The 24,374-nt window shown below is 40.3% G+C and overlaps 1 pseudogene; it reads right to left on the bottom strand.

The window, feature by feature from the left end:
* LOC137951327 (probable serine/threonine-protein kinase SIS8) overlaps positions 1–24,374 on the bottom strand; it is a 53,289-nt pseudogene that overhangs the window by 3,996 nt on the left and 24,919 nt on the right.

Below are 24,374 nucleotides of genomic sequence, written 5' to 3'. Positions count from 1 at the left end.
TTTTTTTTTTTTTTTTGAAGAGTGTGTATATTGATAAAAGACAACACCATCTCAGTTAGAAAGGGCTGAAACTAAAATTAAGGATTTACCTAGTTACAACAATATAATGGAGCAGAAATGATAATACATAAGAACAAAATTGACAGGTACACACCCTCTGAAGTCAAAATAGAAAACAAACTCACAGAAACCAGACCTGTGGCAGAAATGAACGTACACTGGTTTTTTCATTCATAGCAAAAGGAGTCAAGCCTTCATCAGCTTGTCCCTTCAGAAGACGATTTTGTTACAGTGTTTCGTTCATTGCCCGCACAGCTCTGAACACAGTTGAATGAGCATCAAGTGAGGCCACCATATGAGTGGATCAACAAGGGAAACAGCTAAACAAAATTTACATCAGACAAAACTCATACAACATCTAGGATGGAATTGGATTCAGACAGAATTGAATAATTCAAAATGTTAATACTGATTGTTGCAAATTATAAACTTTAGTTTATTTAGTTCACTTAATTTTTGCAGAAAAGCTTTTTCCTGTAGTGATTCCTAGGGTTTAAGGGGAATAATTATATTTATTGTAATAATTACTAATAAATAGGTGATTCATTTCCTCCACTCTTGTTCCTTTTTTGTTCACAGTTTCACAATTTCAGTGTAGATAAATAAAACGTTTTCCATTTGAAAAATTCAAACATAGATGAATTAAAAGAATTATTCAAGAACACTCAATCGCAAGGTCTTATCCTTGACCAGTCACTAGCAATTCATCATATGATACGAAAATAATTATTCAGGAACGAATTTGGAGGAATTATACAAAAGAATAATAGTGAGTGAAGGAAAAGTGAGGGATTATTGTGCCTTCTCAAAAGAAGCACCCTCTCCTATTTTCTAACGAGCAGAATTGGGGTAAAACTCATTCTGCCATTGTGGCTTGACATGCTGAATTCTTTAATGAAAATAATTGCATTCAGTTCCATCTTATATCCATAATAATAAAGAAATCATTTTTACATCCTTATGTGCAAAAAAGGACTGGAGTTTGATAAGCTATGATAATAATGAAATGAACAATGTTTGATGCTTTCATCCCCTGGAGAATCTGGACGGAACACAATAATAGGCGCTTCAACACCAAGCATCTTCCCCGTGACCGGGTCATCTCCTCTATTACTGGCCTCATCTCCACTTGGCTCCACTCCAGGAAGGAGTTTTCTGCTCTCTCTGGGCTCTCGTTCAGGGGGCACTGGAGCACCATTACTTAGATGGGGGCCCTGTCGAAGCCTCCAGCAATGCAGGAATGGCAACCCCCTGATTCGGGCTACATTAAGATAAATTTTGATGGCAGCTCCCTTGGCGGGCTATGGTGGTGTCTTTCATGATTCGGATGGTAATCAACTCATGTCCTATTCTGGATCTATGGGCATTTCTGACTCTACTGGTGCTGAGCTTCAAACCTTTCTTAGAGGCCTCATCACCTTCCATGAGCATTTCTCCAGACCACTCCACATTGAGGGAGACTCTGCGGTGATTTTTGGATGATTCTCCTCTCCCTCTTCACTGCCGTGGCGTCATTGGGATATTATTCCATTATGGACATTCTTCCCCATCTTACTTGTATTTGGTCCCATGTGCTAAATCTGCAAATTCTGTTGCAGACGGTTGTGCTAAACATGGGGCCTCTCTCCATGCTCCTCTTGAAGGGGGAGACCTGCCTAATCTTGTTTGTTTTGCATCTGGTTTAATAAATTCATTACTTTCTCAAAAAAAAAAAAAAAGTTTTGTGCTGCAACTAGATATTACATTGGTAATGGTGTGAAGTTTGAATTTTGGAATGACCATTGGCTTGACTGTGGGCCCCTAAAGGACACCTATCTTCGCTTGTCACCAATCCCTCCATTATTGTTGCCGAATCATGGAGGGCCAGCGGTAATTGGGGCCTATCTTTACATCAGGGTTTGAACGATATCGAGGCTATTGCTGCCAGCAAGCTACTCACCTCCTTGTGTTCCAAGAGGGTCAAATAGAGCTACTGATCAAATAGTATGGACTTGCCATGATAGTGGTAAGTTTACTGTGTCTTCAGCTAACAACTATCTTAAAGGATGGAGCTCCATGGCTGAAACTCACACTGCTGCTATTTCTTGGAAGCTTTTTGGTCCCCCTAAGATTCACTTCTTTATGTGGAGAGCCCTCCTCAAGAAGATCCTCACTGCCACAAATCTTAGATGTAGAGGGAATACCAATCCGGATATCTTCTGCCCCTTTTGTAATCTAGAGGAAGAATCAGTTAAGTATCCTCCTTCACTTTGAAATAAAATTATCAATATTTCAAAAAAAAAAAAGAGGAATAATCGGTTGATCACCTATTATTACACTGTCAATTCGCTTGGAAGGTTTGGACTAACTTGCTCAACAAATTCTGCATTCCAACGACCTTTCTACAGCTAGTCAAATGAGCAAAGGTACCCAAATCCCTAGTCTCGGCAGAGAGTCTCTTTCGGCACACATTGCTACACTCCTTGGGGTCTGACTGAAAAAAATAACCGTAGATTCAGTAAGAGATCTTCAACACTGCAATAGTGGAAGAATTACAATTTGCATTTCTGGTCTGGTCACCACAAGGATTCACACCAGGAAGACATGCCATCATCTTCATGGTCACCCTCTTCGAGAAAACTGGCAGGCAATTGCTCAAATGTCCTCTCTAGCCAAGCCCATGGCCACAACTGGGAAACCCCCTCCCCCTCTACAAACACACACACCCATAAATTGTGGGTGGAATACCATGCAAACGAACTTTTCCTTAAAAAGTAATTTATGAAGCTGTTTGACAAAAGTACGAGTGCTTTAATGCCAAAAAAGGGGGCATACTTGGTGAGACCAAGTAACCCTATGAAAGTAGTTATTCGTCAATGAAATCCAAATATAAAATCTTTGCATACCTGGTCCCGAATAGGTAATTATTGTAAGAGGCCCACATGCGAGGTGGTTTCATACTTCACAAGAAGCCACAAAAACCTTGATGTCCTTCATCAAGTGCAGTCAATAAAAGTAGGCCAAAAGTCTCATATGTTAGCAATGCCCCCTCATGCCCCAAATAAACAGAAGCATGGAATTCTTTGAGGATTTTTTGGCACAGAAAAGTGTTATTAGGCACAAACAATCAACATTTATAACAAGTCCTGCACCATTGAATAATGAGGATGGCTGAATGGATCCATGAAGATTTTCTCAATGATACAAAGAAGATCGGCATCAGTAGTATAGGCATTTCAGATCTCGTCTGCAAACCATTGAGTCAAACACGCCAAATTTAGGTTATAATTTTTTTTAGTTACTTTATATTGTAGAAAAGTATTATTCTGTAGAAGCTACATTCTTAGGGTTTAAGGGAAACAAGGACATGATTATAATTTTCAATATTCTTTACGTTATCAATACAAGAGATCTCTAAACCCTAGTCTCTCCAATACTTGCTCTCAAAAATTGACATGGTTTCAAAGCAAGTCATTTAGGGTCTGTGGGTTAATTTATCAATTCACAGAGATAATGTTGTTCCATGGTTGTCTGATATGCGTATGCCCTATTCTGCTACATAGTTAATGTTTTCTTTCTTAAATTCTAGTTTTCCTAAGTTATTATTAAGGTCTGTCATGTGATCACCAACATGGCATCTATGACCGTTTTCATCAAAAGTTGGACCATCAGAGAATGTGGAGTGCTGCCTCAATAAGTAATACCAAATTCAATAAAGCAGCAGGTGAAAACTAGAATGTCCAAATAGACATCATCAATTATTTTTTTTATTTTTTATTTTTTTTGAAATGATGCTGTCATCACCAATTATTACTAGAGTGGTTTATTTAGTCTAGGTTCTCTAAAGACAATACTTGAAGTTTCTATTCCCATCCCATTCATCCCCAAATTCAGTGTCTAGTTGTTACGGCGCTAGATTGAGCAAGGATTCGATCCTAATCCCTCAGTGGGTAGCCTAGCTTACTTTCGGTGAAAATTAGGCTATGAGTCTTTCTGTCAAGAAGAAATTAAGCCAAAATGAAGAGAACTGAGTCTTGACAGTAACGGGATGTTCTTTTCACTAAATTGAAATGATTACATCAAGTTTACAAGGCCTATTTATAGAAAAATTGAGGATAAGCATCCCTTCTCCCCATTTTATACATTACACTATGAGAATTCGCCACATAAGTAAGGCAGATCCCCTTTTTATTCAAATTCAAATGAGCAATATCCCATGTGCCCTTATTTGTCTCAAACAACCCTATCCCAATCCCTATGGATAGGTAGAAACTTCAAATTTCGAATTTCAAAGGAAACAGCCAGACAGCCAGCCTACCAGCCAGCAGCTGGGCTGTTGGCCGCGTGCACACCTGAGCTGGCTGTGTGCGTGCGCTGTGTTGTGCTGCATGTGTCCCATGCCCTACTGCACACATCGCCTGCGCCTGCATGTGCGTTGCTGCTCATCCACACGCGGGACTGCAACAATAGCTGGCCGCGTGCACCCCTGACCCCAGCTGTGGTAGCTAGGACCGCTTTTCGCCAGATTTGCATTTTTGAGCACTTTGAAGGTGCTGATGCCCCGGGTGGACTTTTTGAAGACTTAGGGTTGCCATATCACTTTAGAAAGCTCTTTTTGGTGGTGTTTCCAGTGCAATCCTATTTGGTTCCACTGCATTCAACTTCGTTTGTGGCACTATCGACCGTATATCATGCTCCCACAACCATAACATGGACGTCCTCGTCACATTGCTCCGTAGGTAGGCCGCAATCTCCTCTTCAAATTGCCCAAGTTCAGTATCCACTTGCCATGTAGCTCCGCACTTCAATAAGCCTCGCTATTTCACCAAGTATTCCTTATAATGTGGCATGCCCCTACGTCGCACCTCCCAATCAACAATGATGTAGTCCACCTTGTGAGGAAATGTAGTGGACACATCTATGGGAGTTCACAGTCTGATAGTGCATGAAGGGTCCGCATTATAAGGTTTCAAGTTACTTGCGTGAAACACATTATGGATGCGCAAATGGGCTGGTAATTGCAACCGATAAGCGACATTTCCTACCCTTCGGATGATAGGAAATAGTCCTTCATATTTTTTTATCAAGCCTTTGTTTCTCGTCCGGAGGAAACGGAACTACTTAAAGCAAATATTCACAAGCATAAGGTCCCTAACCTTGAACTCCAAGGGGCCTCTCTTTTGATTATTGTACTTCTTCATCTGCTTTGTTGCTTTGTGTAAGTGTTGGAAGATGGGCCTAAGCCCACACGTCCAAGCGTGTGGAAGATGGGCTCAAGCCCACAAACCAAGTAGAAGGCCCACACAGTGGTGGCATGATGGTAAATAAAGAGTCATCTCACAAAGATGACACTGCTGTAATTATTTTATGGTTTGTGTCTCTTATTCACTCTTACTAGGGTGAAGGGTATTCTTGTAATATTAGTACTTTTAATATCTATAAATATAATTTAAGTGGGAGGGTCTGGACAAGTCCATTACCCTATTCTTCCTCCTCTTTTCTCCAAATTCGTTACTCTTCCTCTTCTCCTCCTAAAACCTTCTCTCCACAACTCTTCTTCTTCTTCTCACCCCTTAATCCTCTTCTACTGTGATTATACATCATGGAATCCTAAGTTTCAACATAGTATCAGAGCGGGCAATGATTTGAGATGTAAAAGGAGAAAAATATGGAGAAGAAAGGGAGGCAGAAGAAGAAGAAAAAGAAAAAGAAAAAATAGGAGTTTCTCGTTTTTCCTTAAGTCTTATTTCTCAAATTTTTATATTTCATTGGATGTTTCACTCTCTAGCCGTATTTTTCATATAGAAAATTATATACCGTTGGAAAGATATTTAAGTCAAGTTTCCAACTCATAAAGAATCTTTGACATCAGATTTTTCTAGAAAGAGAAATCGACATCTGAAGTAGCAAAGGTAAAACAATAGAAAAGTTTCGTGCAACAGTAGAAAGCTTCAAATTTCGAGCCGTATTTGGACAACTCTGTTGTCTTGCGCTGTCCAGGGAAGAAGACATTGTTTCTGGATTTAATCCGCCAACCTAAGTAAGTTGTTTTAATCCGCCGAGCAACCCGGACCGAGTCTATTCTATTTCACCCGGGTTAACCCAGCGAGTGGGTGACCAGATTGACTTTGTTCCGCTCAGGTTAACCCAGCAGGTAGGGTCAACTCGGACGGAGTCAACTCGACCGCATCAATTTGACTTGGCCCACTGGTTTATTGCCTCTGTTATACGGTCTGGGTCCCTAGTTCTATTCCTATTTCTTCCGCGACTCGGCTATATTGGTCTAATACTTAACTCGGCTCAACTCGGTCCTAGTTTCCAGTTGGATTATTTTCTTGAAGTATTGGTAGCTTATTACCTGGTTCCAACATATTATTTGGTGCAACTTCTTTATTTAGTGATGGACTATCTGCAGATTATTTTATTGGTCCTTTTTAAGGATTTTCATTGTTTTGTACGTGTTATTTGGGCCTAGGCCCATTTCAGCTACTGCTATTGTCTCTCTGATTGAGATATTATTATTGAAAGACTTCTCGATTGCTGATAGTTGTCAGCATTGGTTATTCTGATGAAGAAGAAAGCATATGGTGGCCCCAAAATATTATCTTCAAATGATTACCCTATACCCCCTTATTTGCCATTTTTACTTCTACCATTTGAGAGTCGGTGCCCAGTGGAGGGACACCGTGATGGAGGAGATTATTACTGCACTTCTGAGTAATGCCTATAGACCCATTACCTACAGAGGATAGGAGTGTGTCCAACATTCAGCGTGAGTCAAAGTCTATTATTCATCCAAGAGGTGTTTTTTTGAGCTACCCTGAGGAAGTGGGTAGACTCTGTGCCCCACATTAGGGCTTTCCACGTGTGAAATTGAACAAAAAATATTTTTGACTATGACCATTTGACTGGAGTATGGAGCGATATCTTACGACTAGGAGTGATTTTACTCTTATATATTATGCAAGCTGGGTCTCTTGGAAAAAGAGACACCAGCTTGAGGGGAAGTATTGGAAGATATGGTGGACTGCTATTTTATATAGGAAGAATATCCCAAATACCATCTGCAGCAAGTTGGGCATTTATGATGTTCTCTCACCCCCAGCTTGAGGGGGAGTGTTGGAAGATGGGCCCAAACCCACAAAACCAAGGAAGGCCCACAAGTCCAAGTGTCTGGAAGATGGCTCAAGCCCACAAGCCCTCACAAGGGTGGCATGATGGTAAATAGAGAGTCATCTCATAAAGATGGCGACTCGAAGATGGTTATTAGTTGGTGTTCTAAGGATAGCCTCCCCCTTGGCGCCACTGGCCCATCACTGATAGTATTGCTAACATTGTATCTTCTACTCATTGTAATTGGAATCTCATTCCTAGATCAGCCAACTCTTTGGCTGATAAATTGGCAAAATTCGGAACTTCTCAACAATCTCTCATTGTTTGGGAAGGTTTCCCTCCCTTGTAATATGCTCTCTTGAGCTTTTGCCTTAATAAAAATCAGCATCATTAAAAAAAAAAAAAACCATTTGGTTAGTATTTTTTTTCCTATGCTTAGAATAGGAAGCAATGTGAGGCATATTTTATGATAAGCTAAAGTTATATGCTCCAGCTTGAGAATTGGGCCCTTGCCTCTATTGTCACATGCTAGTATGATGTCATCACTTCAAGTTACACCAGGGTCAAGGGTTTCAATATACTAAATACAAAAGCTCTAACTAGAGGAGGGGGGTGTCAAAAGTTATAATTTTAGGTTAATTTAATTCACTTTATTTTTGAGGAAAAAACATTTTCCTATAGAAAATAGATAGGGGAGAAGGGATTTTAAAACCTAATCTCTCCAACACTTTTATGCAAATTTCACAATAGTAATGGGAATTCATGCTTTCTCTCATTAAAGAATCCGTAAGAGTAAAGTTAATCAAATAATTTCATGCCACCACACAATAAGATTTTTATTATTTTTAAAATTTTATTTTATTTCATTTTTTTTGTAATTCATTTCAAAGTTTTTTTTTTTTTTTTTGAAACAATGCTGAATTTTATTTTGAGAGCTCAAACGAACAGATTACAAGAGGGGAAACCTTCCCATACAATGAGAGATAATTCTTTTCATAGTTACAACTACCAACAAGATGAATATAACATGACAGGAAAAGCTTAAATGCAAACAATAGAACAAAACTAACAAATTTCTAAATATATCAAAATGAGTAAAAATGTAAAAAAAAAAAATCATGTGTTTAAACCACAGCTAAGAGTAATTTACTAAACATGCTAAGGATCAACCTCACAATATCATCACCAATTTCTGGAGTAATGCTAATGCTTCACCTTCTTATCCTGCGAGAGTCTGGTGAAGATGCACCATCCGACCTACAGGAATGGTATCAAAAATAAATTGCACACAAAGCACATTATGAACCATGAGTGTATACTGCGAAAACTTAAACAGAAACCAAGGTACTTCTAAAAATACAATGTCAGCTATTGAAAAGATCTTAACTTCCTACAAGGATGCACAAGACAAGGTCTTCTTGAGTTACTTCCTCCTCTTTCCAAAATAGAAAAAAAGCTAAAGATTCTCTAGAGACTTGTATAGATAATTGTACTGGAAACAAAGATTTAGTCCAGATAAGGACCTTGAGGTACTCATTCCTTCTGCATATTCTTGCAATGACTGCCTATCACCACTAAGCATGGACCTCTCACGTGCCTTGAACAATGGATGTTCTGGACTGCATAAGGAAAATATTGTCAGCAAATAAAATTAAGAACTAAGTTGAATACTTGGCATTATGTAACGATTTCAACAAGTAAGGCAGGAACAGCAATACTTTTGTGCACCGTAGGAAAAAAATATATCAAAACTTAATATATGAGAGGGGCACATTAGCAAAAGCCATAGACAATCCAAACCGAAAGCCCTATTACTTTCCTATATGGTAGATTCTTTTTCTTTCTTGTCTTGAAATACAAACACAGGTATTTTGGTCATTTGAAATATCACCATGACACAAAACTAAAATGACAATGCTTGCTTTCCTCTTTAGTATAAAAACAAAGTGATCACAGTGGCTTCTATAGAAACCAAATTGCATCACCACACTAATAAAATTTTCAAACCACACTCTAGGACTTCGATTAAGTCCATAAATGGCTTTCTTCAACCAGCCTAATTTGGCCTGTAATCAGAATGGGATGACGGAAGCGTGGTGGGCCCATAACCCACAAGTCCCAGGATCAAACCTGGCTCTGATACCATGATAAACATGCAGTGTTAAGAGAAAATAAGAGAGAATAAAGGAGAAATTGAAGAAAAGAAGGAATAGAGACAGCAACAATGTGGAGGCTGTGTCAATCAGTCTCGATAATTGAGACCGATTCTCTTAAATACATCACTTAAGTGATTGGGGTTAAAAGGATAGACATGCCCTTAATAACGATAATCCCTGTAACTCTCTCTATACATATCAGGAAATGTGGCAATGTCAAATATGGCACCTATATGACACTGCCAAATGACCAGAATACCCCTGTGTCTGTATTTAAATATTGAACAAACCACATATGTAATACCCCAAGCACCTTATGAGAGTTGAACACAAGAACTCGTGTTAGGAAAACTCCCATATAGCGAATCCTATAGCCCCTATAATAGAATTGTTTTGTGCTAATAAAATATAGAAAATAAAAAAAGTAACTGATATAAAATAAATCATCCAAGTGACTCAAGCAGCAAACACTTGCAGCGGCTACATTCTCTTGATGACAACGACCCAATGACTGATGTCTGAATACTGTAATGGAATGATTAGAGTACCTATATGTGAAGGCATAGCTATCAATTTCGCACTCTACTACAGCATCTCAATTACCAATAACATAAGAAAACCAAAATTACCAAGCATGCCCGAAATGTAAAAGCCAGGAAGTTCTCTCTACTTTCTGTGTTCCAAAGACAGCCTTAGTGTCAAGGTTTTCAGCCATTTCAACACCATAGTCAAAACATTCTCTGTGAAAACTTATCTGATTACCACAATGAAAGAACAAAAAACAAATACAAGAATCCAATACTGCAGAAAACATCAAACTCAACAGCTCATTCAATGTGTAAATTGAAAAGATCTTGTGTACAAGTAGGTAAATAATGAGACCTTGAACTCGCTGTCCTTTGTTCAGCAACAGCTTTCCTCCAGCTTTGTCGCCAAAATGCATTTGCAATATTGGGTTCACTATGTGACAAACTGATCCAATGGCGAAAAAAAGAATAAGGGAAGAAAGAGAAGAAAAATAAGAGGAAGGAATGCAAAGAGGAAAAACAGAAAAAAAAACATCTAGAAATCATTGCAAGAATGAAACGAACTCATTAAAATAACAAAGAGAACTACCTTAACCTCCCTTCCAGAGAAGCTTTAGGCTGCAACATTACATTTCTCATTGATGGACCTGACACATTTCCTGATGTTTCAATTCTCCGTTGGCATAATGAGAGGACGTTATCATCATGCTCTGGGCTGTTAAATATAGAGGACTTGGTAGGATTAGAACATATATAGAAGAAATGCATGAAAAACCAATACACCAATTCCCACCAAAAATCTATAATCTCAAGGGACACAATCTTGTCTGCTTACCCTTCCCCATCTGGTTTCTCTGAAAGTCCATATAAAGGACTGTTTGGTTCAAGAGGTGAATCACAAGAGTCATTCTCCGCAGAATCACTTTCTCCAGCAGCAGAGATATGGGAGAGGTAGACAGCTTTGGTTGAAAAAGGAATTAACTGGCCTGGAAACCGCATAAGATCAACAAGCAGTTCCACGGAATTTAAGACAGCTACCACAGACATGTGCTTATCAGAGTCTGTGCATTCAATTGACCTGTCACTTGGTATACCCTGATGTGGTAAAAAAACAAAAGAAAATCCAAAAAGAGAAGTCAACAATAAAAGAAAATCTTGACTCAAATCAAGATAAGAGAAGACTAACAGGAAAGAATCTGAGCAATTAGTTCTTGAGGAAACAAGAATTATCTTACCGCCAAAAGCTTGCTCTCAATACCAATGGTATCAGCAAGAACCTTGAAGAGAATTGCTCGAGGCCGGCATGAAGCATGTCGTATTTGACCCAAAAGTTGCACACTTCGACTGTCTGATAAGTGATTTATATCCTCCAGTGAAGCTTTTGCTGGACTTAGGTCAGAATTTGGGCAACGATAGAAATCAAAAACCTGATTTCGAGTTACCTATTTCAATATGTTTCTTTGAAAACTAACCAATAATATTCCAACTGTCTACGTCAATATGTAGACAAACAAAAAACCAACAATACTTCAATCTCCTACACCTATGCCAGCTTTGTTGCATTGATACATGGTACTCACTGAGACTATGAACTAAGTATCCATGGCAGTTAAGAAAGTGGCAAATTTTGAAGGCCCACCTCTCTGACAAGAGTAATCAATGGGAACATAACAACAAAAACCATGCATCAGCAAAAATCACTAAAGCAGTCTTCCCTCATTAAATTACACAGTGGAATACAATCCTAAGAACATGTGACATACTTACGAACACAATGCAAACAAGGATGCAGCACCCAAAACCAAAAAACCCATTTCTGAAGCAGCATATATGTCATGGTTGAGTGTCATTGCAAAATAATTGCTTATCAGGTTATCCGCAGAGGCACTAACCAATCCTGCTATCTTTTTAATGATTGAAGCTGGATTTGAGTTCAATCCTTTCACCAAAGCTACAGCAAGCTGCTTTAGCATAGACAGCTTCTTATCCTTCTCAGCATCTACAAGAATTACATCTGCTTTAAGTCCCTCCATGCCCAACGAGCAAAGCTCATCCAGAGATGGAACATGACTAAAAAGTTTCTTAAGTCTCCTTTCCTGCATGCAGTCAGTTCCATGCATATCAGCAGTGGTCCTATTACTTGTTTTAGAAGAGGGCCTAGAGTGTGAACATTTTTTCTCTCTTTTTGGGTAGAATAGAATGAAGATTTTCTAGAACAGAAACATGCAATAAAATAGTTGCATCCATGGAAAATTTTGCCCTTGTAACTTCATAAGAGAATGTCTAATGTTCACACCTCAGCCACTGAAGAATGTTCAAGGACACTTCAATTGATTAATGACATACATAACAAAAGTATTTTTATAATATGGATATGAAAAGTATATATAATTTGTCGAACTTTGTGTTCATGTAAGAAATGATAATCACACAATTTGAAATAATTATCAGTAATAACACTAATGTATGATATAATTATCAGTAATAGCACCAAAATGTGACAACTCGTGTAAACAGATAAGTGGGAAGGGATTATGAGGGTTCAATTCTTCTACCTTTTGAAACCCTAGGGAAGGCAAGAATCTGCAAAGCTGACATTAAGGCTTTGCTTCATGTGCTAAAACCATATAAACAGAATTTCTTTCTCCTGGTGATAATAGAAGGAGACACTGCCACAAAAATCAGTTGTGATGAAAAGAAGCTCCCCTCCCTGGTGTTTTGGCTTCATCTATGAGGACATCAAAGACACTTGTGATTCTTTAATTGAATCCTTGGAACACAATAGGGCTGCAAACAATGTATATTATGTTCCAGCTAATAGAGTTACCAGACTCTCTCTCTTTCTCTATCTCTCTCATGGTTGGAATCTCCTCTCTTATTGTTTCTTGATTGTACTCTTGTCACCTATTTATCTACTCAAGAAATTAAAAAAAATGAATTAGCAGCCAGATACTATTCACTAGTCTAGACTAAGCATTCACGACAATAATTAAGCAAATATGCAAACTCTTACCTTGTTCTTGTTCATAGATATTACCAGATAGAACATCACATGTGCATGCACATAACCTTTGAGCACTCAAAAAGCAATGCAAGCCAACCAATGCTTCCCACAAGAAAAAGTTGCCACACAGCCCAGACAAAGTTCAAAGCCAAGCAATGAAGTAACTCACCTCAAAAAGAAGTCACTAAATCAAATTTGGAATCAACACATGAATATGCTGAACACAAGAATCTCTCGCGTTGGGGCAAGCTCAAGATATTGAAATACTGCGTCCTACAATATTGCAGCTCATGAATTTATTTATTTATTTTTTGATAAAAGTTATAACATATTAACAGAGAAAAACAAATTACAAACTAAGGGGGCCTCCCCTTACAACCATTGCAGGAAGGGAGGTCCCATGTTTAGCAAGCCCGTCGGCCAAGGAATTAGCGGAACGGGGAATCTGAGACCAAGTACAAGAAAGGTTGGCAAAAATATCCAAAACATGATGATAAATAGGCCAGTGTCTCCAAGGGGGGTGGGGGGGTGTGGAAGCAGCGGAGCACCAATGAATAATAACACTAGAATCTCCTTCAGCAATGAGGTGGTCGTGGAGATAGTCTCAGCTGATGAAGATTTTGCCAACAAGAATCAAGGATATAATGTAGGAAACATAATGTTGCAGTAAGGAAAGAGCCAAAAATCACAAAAATGAACATTGGCACCAAAGAGTTGGATAAAAGCCATAAGTCTAGTTCAACCAATATAACACTGACACAATTCTTCTGGAAAGAGTTTGTATCCTCTTCCCTTCTCTGATAGTATCAGATAGCCCATGGTATGACCTTGTGAGAAAACATATTTATTCTTTCTCCTTCTCAATGTGACCATTTTTGCAGCAAGTAGATCCCATAAGTTTCAACCATGGACACCCAAAACTACTCTTTTAACTCGTCCTCTATGTCTGTTGCTTCCATTACCACTTTAGTATCGATTAAGCTCTTCTTCTTTTTTTTCTTTTTTTTTTTAAATGTTAGTATCGGTTAAACTCAATCCCATTACCTATGTTATATGGAGAAATCAATGGCTACCAGTCCTTAACTCACAAAAATTGATCAGGTTTCATGGATGGAGCTCTCACAGCTCCAGCCAGGTATAATTCTACCAACTCGGACAAAGAATCTCTTCCTAACCCAGATAATGAAGATTGGGAGCAGAAAATCAGCTCCTCATCAGTTGGCTGAAGACCACCATGGCCAAGGAAGCCTTGTGTTATGTATTCAGACTCCAAACAGCTAGAGAAGTTTGGCAAAAATTCCAAGCCATTTTTGCCAGCCAATCCAGAATCCATGAGATGCACTTTAGGAGACAACTTCAAAGCCTTCTTAAAGGTGACGGCCTCAATCTCCCTGAGTAAATTACCAAATCCATGGGGATTTGTGACTCATTAGCAGCCATACAATCATCGGATGAGGATGCCAATAAAGTTCTTTGGCTCCTTCATGGACTTCGATATATGTACCGAGTATCTTGTTAGCAATTCTTGCAAAGTCACCTCTCCCTTCCAACAGGAATGTCATCACGATCCTTCATAGCCATGATATGTGTATGGACTCATTTCTAACTTTGTTCATGCAATGGTTGCTCAAGATAAAAGTCAGTTCAAGCACAATAAGAACAACAAATCTTCTCCTGATCGCCGCTCTGACTCTTCTCAATCACCCGGTACGTCCTTAGAGAAGATCTGCTCCAAATACTCAGCAATCTCAATCCAATGAATCCACACAAAGCACCATGATCCTCAGCTTCAGTGAGAAATCAGTCACAAAGCCAACTCACATTGCTAAGGTTTGCTAGCGTAGATTTAATCACAGCTGTCAAGCTGATAATGTGCCCACTGCCCTTGCTGCCTTTGCTGCCCTCGCCATGTCTGAATTGAAGGATGATAAATGGTACGCTGACATGGGAGCCACACTGCAAATGACCAGCGAACCAGGTATGTTCTCATCTCTCTCAATTAACAAGGTGTGGGTAAGGATGATATGCTCCTCCCTATCAGCTAAAGGTAATGTTACTTTGTCTAATAAAGTAGTAGTTTTAATATTAAAAGAGCCTTATTAGTCCCTCACATTAAAAAGAACTTTTTGTTTCCCATTTCCCAAAAGATAACAACTGTGTACTAGAATTTGCCCCTAACTCTTTTACAGTGAAGGACATGCAGTGTGGAAGCATTCAAGCCAAAGGGACCATACTTAATGGTCCATATCACTTCCCCCATCACAATAGCTTTGGCTACAGAAAATCTCTTCTGCCATTGGGACTTAATGGCATCAAACAATGGGGTACATTCTAGATCAACCAACTCCTTGGCTGATAGGTTAGCTAAATTTGGAACCTCCCAGCAATCTTTCATTGTTTGGGACAGTTTCCCCTTCCTGTAATCTTGCTCTTCCGAGCCTATTAATATAACTCAGCATCATTTCAAAAAAAAAAAAAAAAAACAATATAGTACTCTGATATCTGACTAGATCCTAGTTAATTCCTACATTTTCTCTCTCTTATGAACTGTTAGTTGCAGCAAGGCAAAGCAGACAAGATTTCCTTTTGTTCGTAGACCAGATTTCAACCTTCATCGCCATGGCAATCTCACTATTTGCACCTCTTGCCCCCTTTGTGGCTTGGAGGAGGAGACCTCTCGGCACTTGTTTGCCACCTGCCCGTATTCTTGGTCTATTTGGATGAGCATCCTTAGCCGGTTCTGTGTCCAGCTTTGCCTGCCAGAGGACATTCTTGCGATTGGGTGGTTGCTCCTTGGGATTCCCCTCCCTGAATTGGGGAGACTGATCATCTCTACATGCGTTGCTTTCATCCCTTGGGGCATCTGGATTGAGCGCAACAACAAGCGTTTTAATGCCAAGCATCTCCCTTGTGACCAAGTTATCTCCTTTACAGGCCACATCTCTGCTTGACTCCACTCCGGGAAGGAGTTCTCGGCTCTCTCTGGGCTCTCGCTCAAGGAAAATTGGAGCACCCTTGCCTAATTAAGAGTTCCGTCAAAGCTTCCAAAATTGCAGGAATGGCGTCCCCCTGATCTGGGCTACATCAAGATGAATTTTGATGGTAGCTCCCTCGGCAACCCTGGTTTGGTTGGCTATGGTGGGGCCTTCCATGACTCGGCTGGTACCCAGCTTTTGTCCTATTTTGATCCTATGGGCATAGCGGACTCTATAGTTGCTGAACTTCAGGCCCTCCTCAGAGGCCTCTTCATCTTTCGTGAGCATTTCTCTAGGCCGCTTCACATTGAGGGAGACTCAACGGTGATCATCGCATGGTTCTTCTCTCCCTCTCCCCCGCCATGGCATCACTGGGATGTTTGCTATTCCATTTTGGACGTTCTCCCCTTTATTACCTGTATTTGGTCCCATGTTCTCCGTTTTTCAAATTTTGTTGCAGACGGTTTGTTATAGTTCTGGGTTAAGTGCTTGGCTTTCAGCTACCCACCAGGCTGAGCTTTTGGATAGTATTGGCTAGGTGATTAACAATTGGTATCAGAAGCCACTACTTACGTTGTGAGTTCGAATCCCGGAGGGGGCGACCTAGTGATGTCGATAGAGTGGGCCACCGTAGACGTCAGCTCGTAAGAGTTTGAGGGCAAACTCTTTCTCCAAGGGGTGTGTGATGTTATGCACCTGGGTTAAGTGCTTGGCTTTCCACTACCTACCATGCCGGTCTTTTGGGTAATATTGGCTAGGTGCTTAACACAGTTATGCTAAGCAGGGGGACCTCCCTCCATGCTCCTCTTGTAAGGAGGAGGCTTGCCTAATCTTGTTTTGTTTTGTGTTAAGTTGGGTCCAAGGCCCATCCCAAAATGACTAGCCACCTTATGAAGCCTCTTTCCCAACTAATAAACTCAAGATCTTTGTACTCACTAATCCATGTGGGACTATTCCTTAACATTTTGTTTTAATGAAATTGTCACTTTCACAAAAAAAATAAAAAATAAAAAATGAGGCTACTAGACCACTAGAATTTGTTCATACTGATGTTTGACAGCCTGATTTTATCATGTCCACTTCAGTTTTTTGCTAGTATGTTTTGTTTGTAGATGGATTTAGTCATTTGGTTATTTGCTCTAAAGTCTAAGGTTGATGTTCTTATTACCTTTTTTTTTTAAGAAAGATGTTCTTACTACCTTTATCAGATTTAAATTCATGGTTGAAAATCAATATGACTCTAACACAAGAACTTTACAGACCGATGGAGGTGTTGAATTTTTATCATCCACATTTTCTGAATTTTTGAATGCTCATGGTATTACACGTCATGATTCCTGCCCCTATACCCCAGAATGAAACAGGGTAGCAGATAGGAAGCATAAGCACATGGTGTCGTTACTTTTTCATAGTAAGGTACCCAATGTTTTTTGGATTGATGCATTTGAAACAGCTGTGTACTTAATCAATCACCTATCCTCTGATAATACACCAGGTAAATTCCCATATTTTCTGTTACATGATATGAATGCTGTGTTAAATTGTTTATGATCACATCAGATTATTTGGTTCTCCTTTTTTCCATATCTTTGCCTTGCATATTTTTAGGATTAACTGACACATAAAAAAGTTTTTAATGCTTTAACCCAGGTTTAGAAAAGTGCTTTATTTCGAGATACGTGGTGTTTGATGAAACTAAGTTCCCATATGTCACTGAAATTTTTTTCTATACCTCTTGTCCTCAGTTTGATGCTGTTCAAATAGGTAAATTTCTCACCATAACATCTGATGATGACTACTCCTAATCACTCACCTCATCACCTCTACCATACTATCTCTCCTTGTTCCCAATTCTCTTTTATCCCCATCTAAATGAATTCTTCGTATGCCCCCCTCTTCTCCTCTAAATGCTGGCCCTTCAAATATGCCCACCCAAACATCCTCACCAACCATTATGTAAATAATGATGTTGCCTCTACCATTTCCTCCTAGCCATCAGCTCCTTCCCTCTTCAATTCAACAAACTAACCATCACCCTATGATCGCTATGTCCAACGGTAGAGCTGTGGAACTTGCCCTTAACACATCCCTATATTCTGTACCCAAGTCCTATAAACAAGCTTAAAATATTCTCTCCATTCTGCTATGAATCATCAGTTTCATGCTCTTCTTAACAACACAGAAGGGAATTAGTACCCCAAGAAAGAATGCATAATGTGAGCTCAAGGTGGGTCTTCCGAACAAAGTACCATTCTGATGGGACCCTTGATTAATTTAAGACTAAGTTAATAGCTCAAGAACATCGGGAGCTTCCTGACATAGATTTTGACAAAAATGTTAATCCCATTGTTTGTTCTCAGACTATTCGAATTGTTCTTACCCTAGCTTTATATCACAACTGGCTGCTGCATCAATTTGATATTAACAATGCTTTTCTTCAGGGATATCCCAAAGAACAGGTATATATGCAACAACACCCTGGTTTTGAGGATCCATCTAAACCCAACTTTTTGTGCTGCTTAAAAAAGTCCCCCTCCTCAACTTAAACAAGCAATTTAGTTCCTTTGCACTTAAAATTTACTTCAAGCAACATCGATGCCTCTTTATTTTGCTTCAGTTCTTCTCAAGGACAACTATATCTCATATCTTCCTTGCTTGGACATTTTGCTCACATACTTGATCAAGAATATTTAGTCAAAACTTTAGGTCCCCTAGAATGCTTTCTTGGAGTTCAAGTGTCCTATGCTTCCACTAGCCTGTTATAAAACCAAAAGAAACACCTCCTTCACAATTTGGAAAGAGCTGCCATGAGCAAGTATATTTCTTTCTCTACTCCTCTCACTTCCAATACCAAATCCAATGTTATTAGTCAGCCCTTTTCTGATCCAACCCACAATAGAAGTTTAGTTGGTGCACTCCAATATCTAACTCTTACCGCTCTGACATTTTGTACATTTTTTTCTTTTTGAAAAATGGTAATTTCTTAAATAAATAGCTCAAACACCAAGGAGAAGAGAGTCCCCTATAAAATCAGATCTGGAAACTCCATCTTTGAGCAATTCCTCAGCAATAGAATTTGTTGATCTTCTTACAACATAAACCCAGTTAATAGCCAAAGCTTTACAAGGATGAATGATCTCCTCAAAATAATATCAAAGACGCCAAGAGTGCTACAGAGGAATCAATTAAAAAAAAAAAGAGAGAAAACAAAAGACGAAAAACTTTATTAAAGGGCAAAAATCCCATGATCAACAACAAAAGAAAAGAGAAACAGATAAAAAATAAAATAAAAACTACAAGATTAACAAAAATGGTCCATATTAATAACAAGGTGTTGGAAAAGAGGTCCCTTTTTGGCTAGGGAGTCAGCTACAGCATTTTCTGAATGGAGAGTATGCTTCAAACAAACAGATGCAAGGAAGAAATATCAACGATCTGAAGGAAGAGTCTATCAAAGAACTAAGGGTGCCTTCCTTACCAACCCCCATGTAGTAACCACCACTGAATCTCCTTCAATTATAAGAGGCTGGGAAAATAATTGGAAGTAGAGGATGAACCACTGCAGAGTTGCTTGCACCTCTGCCTCAGTAGAGTCACCTGCCCCAAGAGGACAAGAATAATTAAGGAGGGTGCGACCCTCATGATTTCATATCACTCCAATCCCCCCAAACCAGGATTACCCTGGAACTCCCATCAAAGTTTTAACTTCAGAAAGCCCAAACCAAGCCATGTTTTTTGCCTTCTTTTGGAAGCTGGAAATAGCAATGCTTCCCCAGTTTAATCTCAAAGCAACACCAGAGTAATCAGAGAAGAACGGAGTGAGTTTCCTCCAAGCGAAAACAAGGTGTATATATCTCTCAATTACTGTGCCTAAAGAGGAGATCTGATTTGAGAACTCTGCTATTCCCCTCAGGCCATATACTCCATTTGCCCACAGCTCCCACGATCTTCTGTACACAATTTCCAACGACAGGGAGGGGGAAGGAAACAATTTCAGTTAGTAAGTCATTTAAGTAAGAAGGCAGACAAATCAAAATTCCAAATCATCTGATGTATGAGAGCCAGAATTACCTCCAAGAAAGGACAATCATGCAATACATTGTCTATGGATTCTTGAGCGCTTTGATATAACACATAGATGAGGGACTGGGGATGGAAACCTCTTCTATTAAGCAGGCCACAAGTTGGGAGCCTACCCTTGAGAAATTCACACAGAAAAACCTTCACTTTTATTGGAGCTATGAATGGTATACAGGAGCCGTTGCACCACGATATGACGGTCGAAGAACCACCTTTAGCAATCAAAGGGGTATTAAAATACAAAATAAATCTGAACTCCCTTCAAAAGTGCATGAATTTCAGCCTCCATTCCATCTGCCAGGCCAATAGGTCCCGAGAAAGCAAACTTAACAACACCATCATGATCACGAATAACACCTGCAATACCCATCTGACAAGGTTCACCAAATCAACTCCCATTAAAATTAAGCTTAGGGGGGCAGTATGGAGGAGGATTCCAGCAAACCAGTGAAATGGAGGACGGACATAAAAATGAATACTCTCTGACCAATTTCCTTGCACTGCAGCACTAGGTAGGAAGAGAAAAGTTAAATGTATGGACTCAGAACATAATAGAATGAATAACCTTCTCTATCGCACCTTCCACCAAATAGCTGGTACCCTTGAAGGTCCTACATGGTGTTCTGTACAAAGATTCTAGAAAACCACCAAAAATAAAAAAATAAAAAAAATTGCCAAAACTTCTAGCATTTTTAGAAGAAGGACGTGCTGTATTGGACAGCAAAATCTGCAACATAGGAAGGGAAGCAAAACACTATGCATAGTTTATGAAAAACGAAGCTTCACACCTTCTTAATAAATGGGCAGTGAAGAAAAAGTTGAGAAGAGGTTCCTCCACACGCCAACAAAATTTACATAAATCGTCCACAATCAATTGACCCCTTCTAGCCAATTCATTGCAGTTAAAATCTTGCCATGAAAATCTGTCCAGAGAAAATGAATTTACCTTATGGATGTTTTTCCACTTCCAAACACAAGAGCACTGAAAACTAATAGTAGGGATAGAAGAGGCCAACACATACTTGTAACCTCAGTAAAAAATCTCAAAGGATCCAAACTCCAATTCGGAACATGTTCAGAAACCACTGACTCGGTCCTAGAGAGCTTAAGCTAACTGTGGAGGATGACTGGTAGAATAAGACAAGTTCACACTGTTATGAGCAGAGTAAATCAAGTAGAAAATTTCTATTTAAACAAGTATCTTTTAATGTATGCAGCGCTGTAATTGCAGCAGGAAAAAAGCAATTGTAATGCTCAAAGAGGAGTTCTCCTATCAGTAAAGTCGCGCGAGTAGATAAGCATACAACTAGATTATATACAATATTTTTAGGAGTTTGCTTGATGCACAAGTTAGGCATGGGAACTCTTAATCCCACATAGGAAGTCGAAGAGAGATACTCAATAGTCGAACACTATAAATATGTAAGCTTGTGGAGTCTTTAAGAATTCAATCGAATACAACTTCTCATTTATCTAACTTTGGCAAACGCAAGACATCTTGACCGACAATTTAAAGGTCTCTAGGCGGCTAGCCCCTAATCAATAGGGTGTCTATCAGTGTAAGGATTCTCATCAGCTCAGCCATTCCCACAAAGAGAATTGTCCCAGGCAAAGATAAGAGTTTTTGACTCCTATTCCATCTATTCCATTCCCTTGTTAACTTAGTTCCCCATTTAATCCAAATCATCCCTTTCCTGTTACTATAGCCCGAAGTCTAGTAGGCATCTATAGCCCCAACCAATGTCTCGAGTCCATTGCCAATGTCAGAGTCAGTATCTTACTCCTTTAGTCTTTGTGTCTAGTAGTTTGACAAGCTTAGCCTACATACATTAAATCACACAAGTCCCCTAGTATTATATAGAGTCTATTCTTCCTTTGGTTATCCACACAAGTCCACAAGATACCTTGGGAGTCATCGCTTATTGAGTGTATCTTAGTTTTGTCAGATCCCACCTATCCAAGTCAGTCCCCACGAATCTTCTCTACTCTAGAGATCAATCACAAGTCCACCCTAAAGTATCCTAGCCCAACTCTAAGTCTAAGCAACGAGTTTAGTATAAATTAGGTAAGTTACTCTGGTGAGGAGATTGGCAACCTACTCTCTCTAGTACTTTCCAACTATGACTCTCCTTCCTAATTTTGTCTAGAGTCCCTCACATCCTCCCTTACCCAAACAAGAGTCCCACATATGCAAAAGAGTCCTATTCTTCCTCCCCAAATCTCCCCTTGTCCACGCAAGTCTTCACTTACCAAATCTGGTCGCTTAATTGGCACGGCTTCTAGGAGAGCTTATTTCCTTTTCAAACTCTTTCAAGTCTCAGAAAAAGAAACGGGAACCACGCAGCAGCAGCAACTGCCGAAGTGACATGGATCACTAGTAGAGGAATCCAGTACAAAGCTACCAAAAGATGACCCAGGATGGCAAACTATCATCGGCCGCACATCGAGACGAAGAATTAGGGTAGAGGATCTCATAACGCTTCATTTCCAAAATGGAAGCGCCTCCATCTCCTTTCGGCGAGCAAAGGACAAAAATGGAGAAACCGTCCGAATCCTCTCCCGATCTGGAGCAAAAAATATTTCATCTCAATCCCTATCATAGCAGCAGAAGCATTCGGCGTCATCCTTGACAAGGTCTTGGTCGGCAAGACGGGAAGAAGCTCTGGAAGGTTGCACTTCATTGGAGACCTGGAATTACAAATACACATGCAGTACCATGGAGGGAAACTCGAGTGTTCCATCATGCAGCGGCGGGAAAAAAAATCATGGGTATGTTATTTCTCCCTCTACGCCCACCTCTGGTCTGGGATGGAAGAAATTCCACCTCTCGCTCTCACAAGTGATTCAGAAAGCCCCCCCTAGAAGCCAACATCACTGCCCCGTACCAAAAAAAGACCTAGCCTCCACCACCCAACATCTCCCCCAGGAAAACACCGCGCCCCACCTCCTACCATTTCCCCCTAGGAAAAAGCCGTGCCTCAACTTCTGCTCCCTACCTCACCACAGAACCCAGAGCCAAACTTCAAACTCCCGCCCTTGCCCACATAAAAAATTAACCATCACATGAGCTACATCTTATTGATTCTCCTAGACCAAGCCCTAAGTGAAGGAACCAAGCGCTTATCGATGGCCGCAATCATTTTAGTCCACCCCGATTATAACTCAGCTAAGCAGATCTGAGACTGGATCTGGAAAAACGCCAAAGCCCTCTGGCCAATGGACATCACTCACATCCAGGATAGACAATGGCTCATTATCTTCAAATGACAATATGGTCGAGATGCTCTGCAATGTCTTAGAAATGAAGCTGACTCCCCAATTTTGTGCATGGAAAATTGGGTCCCTAGCCTCACAATTACTCGCCACTGGGTGAATGCTCGTGGCATCCCTGCTGAGCTCCAATGTCACCATACCTTGGAAAGCCTGGCGAGCTCACCTGGGCTGAAGAGAAACCGACGGACCTGCTCTGGCAAAGATTCTTCCTCAAGCCTAAATCCCCGGTAAGTGGTTCTCATCTCATTGAGCTTATTTTCAGAGACTTTTCTGCCTAGATCATCTTGGAGTTCAAGGAGATGATCGTTCTCCCCTCCATGGCTCTCAACTCGCAAGATCCTATACTGAGTCTAACTCAACTTAGCTCAGACCCAAAGAGTGTTGAGGCAAATAGGGACCGAGCCAACTCTGACTTAAGGAAGGAGAGAGTCAACCCAACTCAACAGCACACGGTCTCCTCGGAACCCCCACAGGGTACCTTCCCGAAAATAAATTCGAAATTTGAAAAACCTGAACTTCAGAAAAATCTTCCCCCAAACCCCCTCACCGCCTATCTCCAAATCCCTTTACTGAAATGCTTCGTCTTGCCTCGCGCAGAATACCTTCCTTTTGCCCGACACCTGGCTTTTCATTGATTTCTGCCCAAATTTCAAACATTGCTCATCATGATACCTCCCTCCCCGATATCTTTTCAAGCCCTTCATACCTGGAGCCCCGCACCTGACAAGTCACCTCGGCCATCTTCATGCCACGCGCCCCTTTTCCGCCCATCCCATCTCTATGTCAAAACATTCCTTCCTCCCATTCATTTCCCCTAACACGCATCAGCCAAAATCTCCCCGCACCTGTCCTTTCGCCGCCAGAAACCAACCCTAACATGACTGTCTCCCCGACTGACACGGACCCACTCATCTCTCCTTGACGGACCCTAGGCCTTTCGCTGATCGATACCCAAACCCCGAAAAATATCCACCTCGAGACTCTCTCTGCCCCTCTCAGCACTCAACAACCCAGCCCCACTCCACACGTCTCCTCTCTGACACCAATCGCCTCTTTATCCACCCCTCCCCTAAATCCAACCCCCCACCAAACCATCAACGAACCAATCCCAAGGACTCAATCTTTTGTTTCCTCGAAAAGGGATCCATCTGAACTAATCTCTCTCCTCAAATACTCCGACTCCAATCCCCATGATTCCTCTATCCCC

This window comes from Aristolochia californica, unplaced genomic scaffold (assembly GCF_029961685.1).
Source record: "Aristolochia californica isolate CCGP_79_NKW_82.1479 unplaced genomic scaffold, dmAriCali1.0.hap1 SCAF_1, whole genome shotgun sequence".
Classification (NCBI taxonomy): domain Eukaryota; kingdom Viridiplantae; phylum Streptophyta; class Magnoliopsida; order Piperales; family Aristolochiaceae; genus Aristolochia; species Aristolochia californica.
This window is presented reverse-complemented; position numbering and strand designations above follow the sequence as displayed.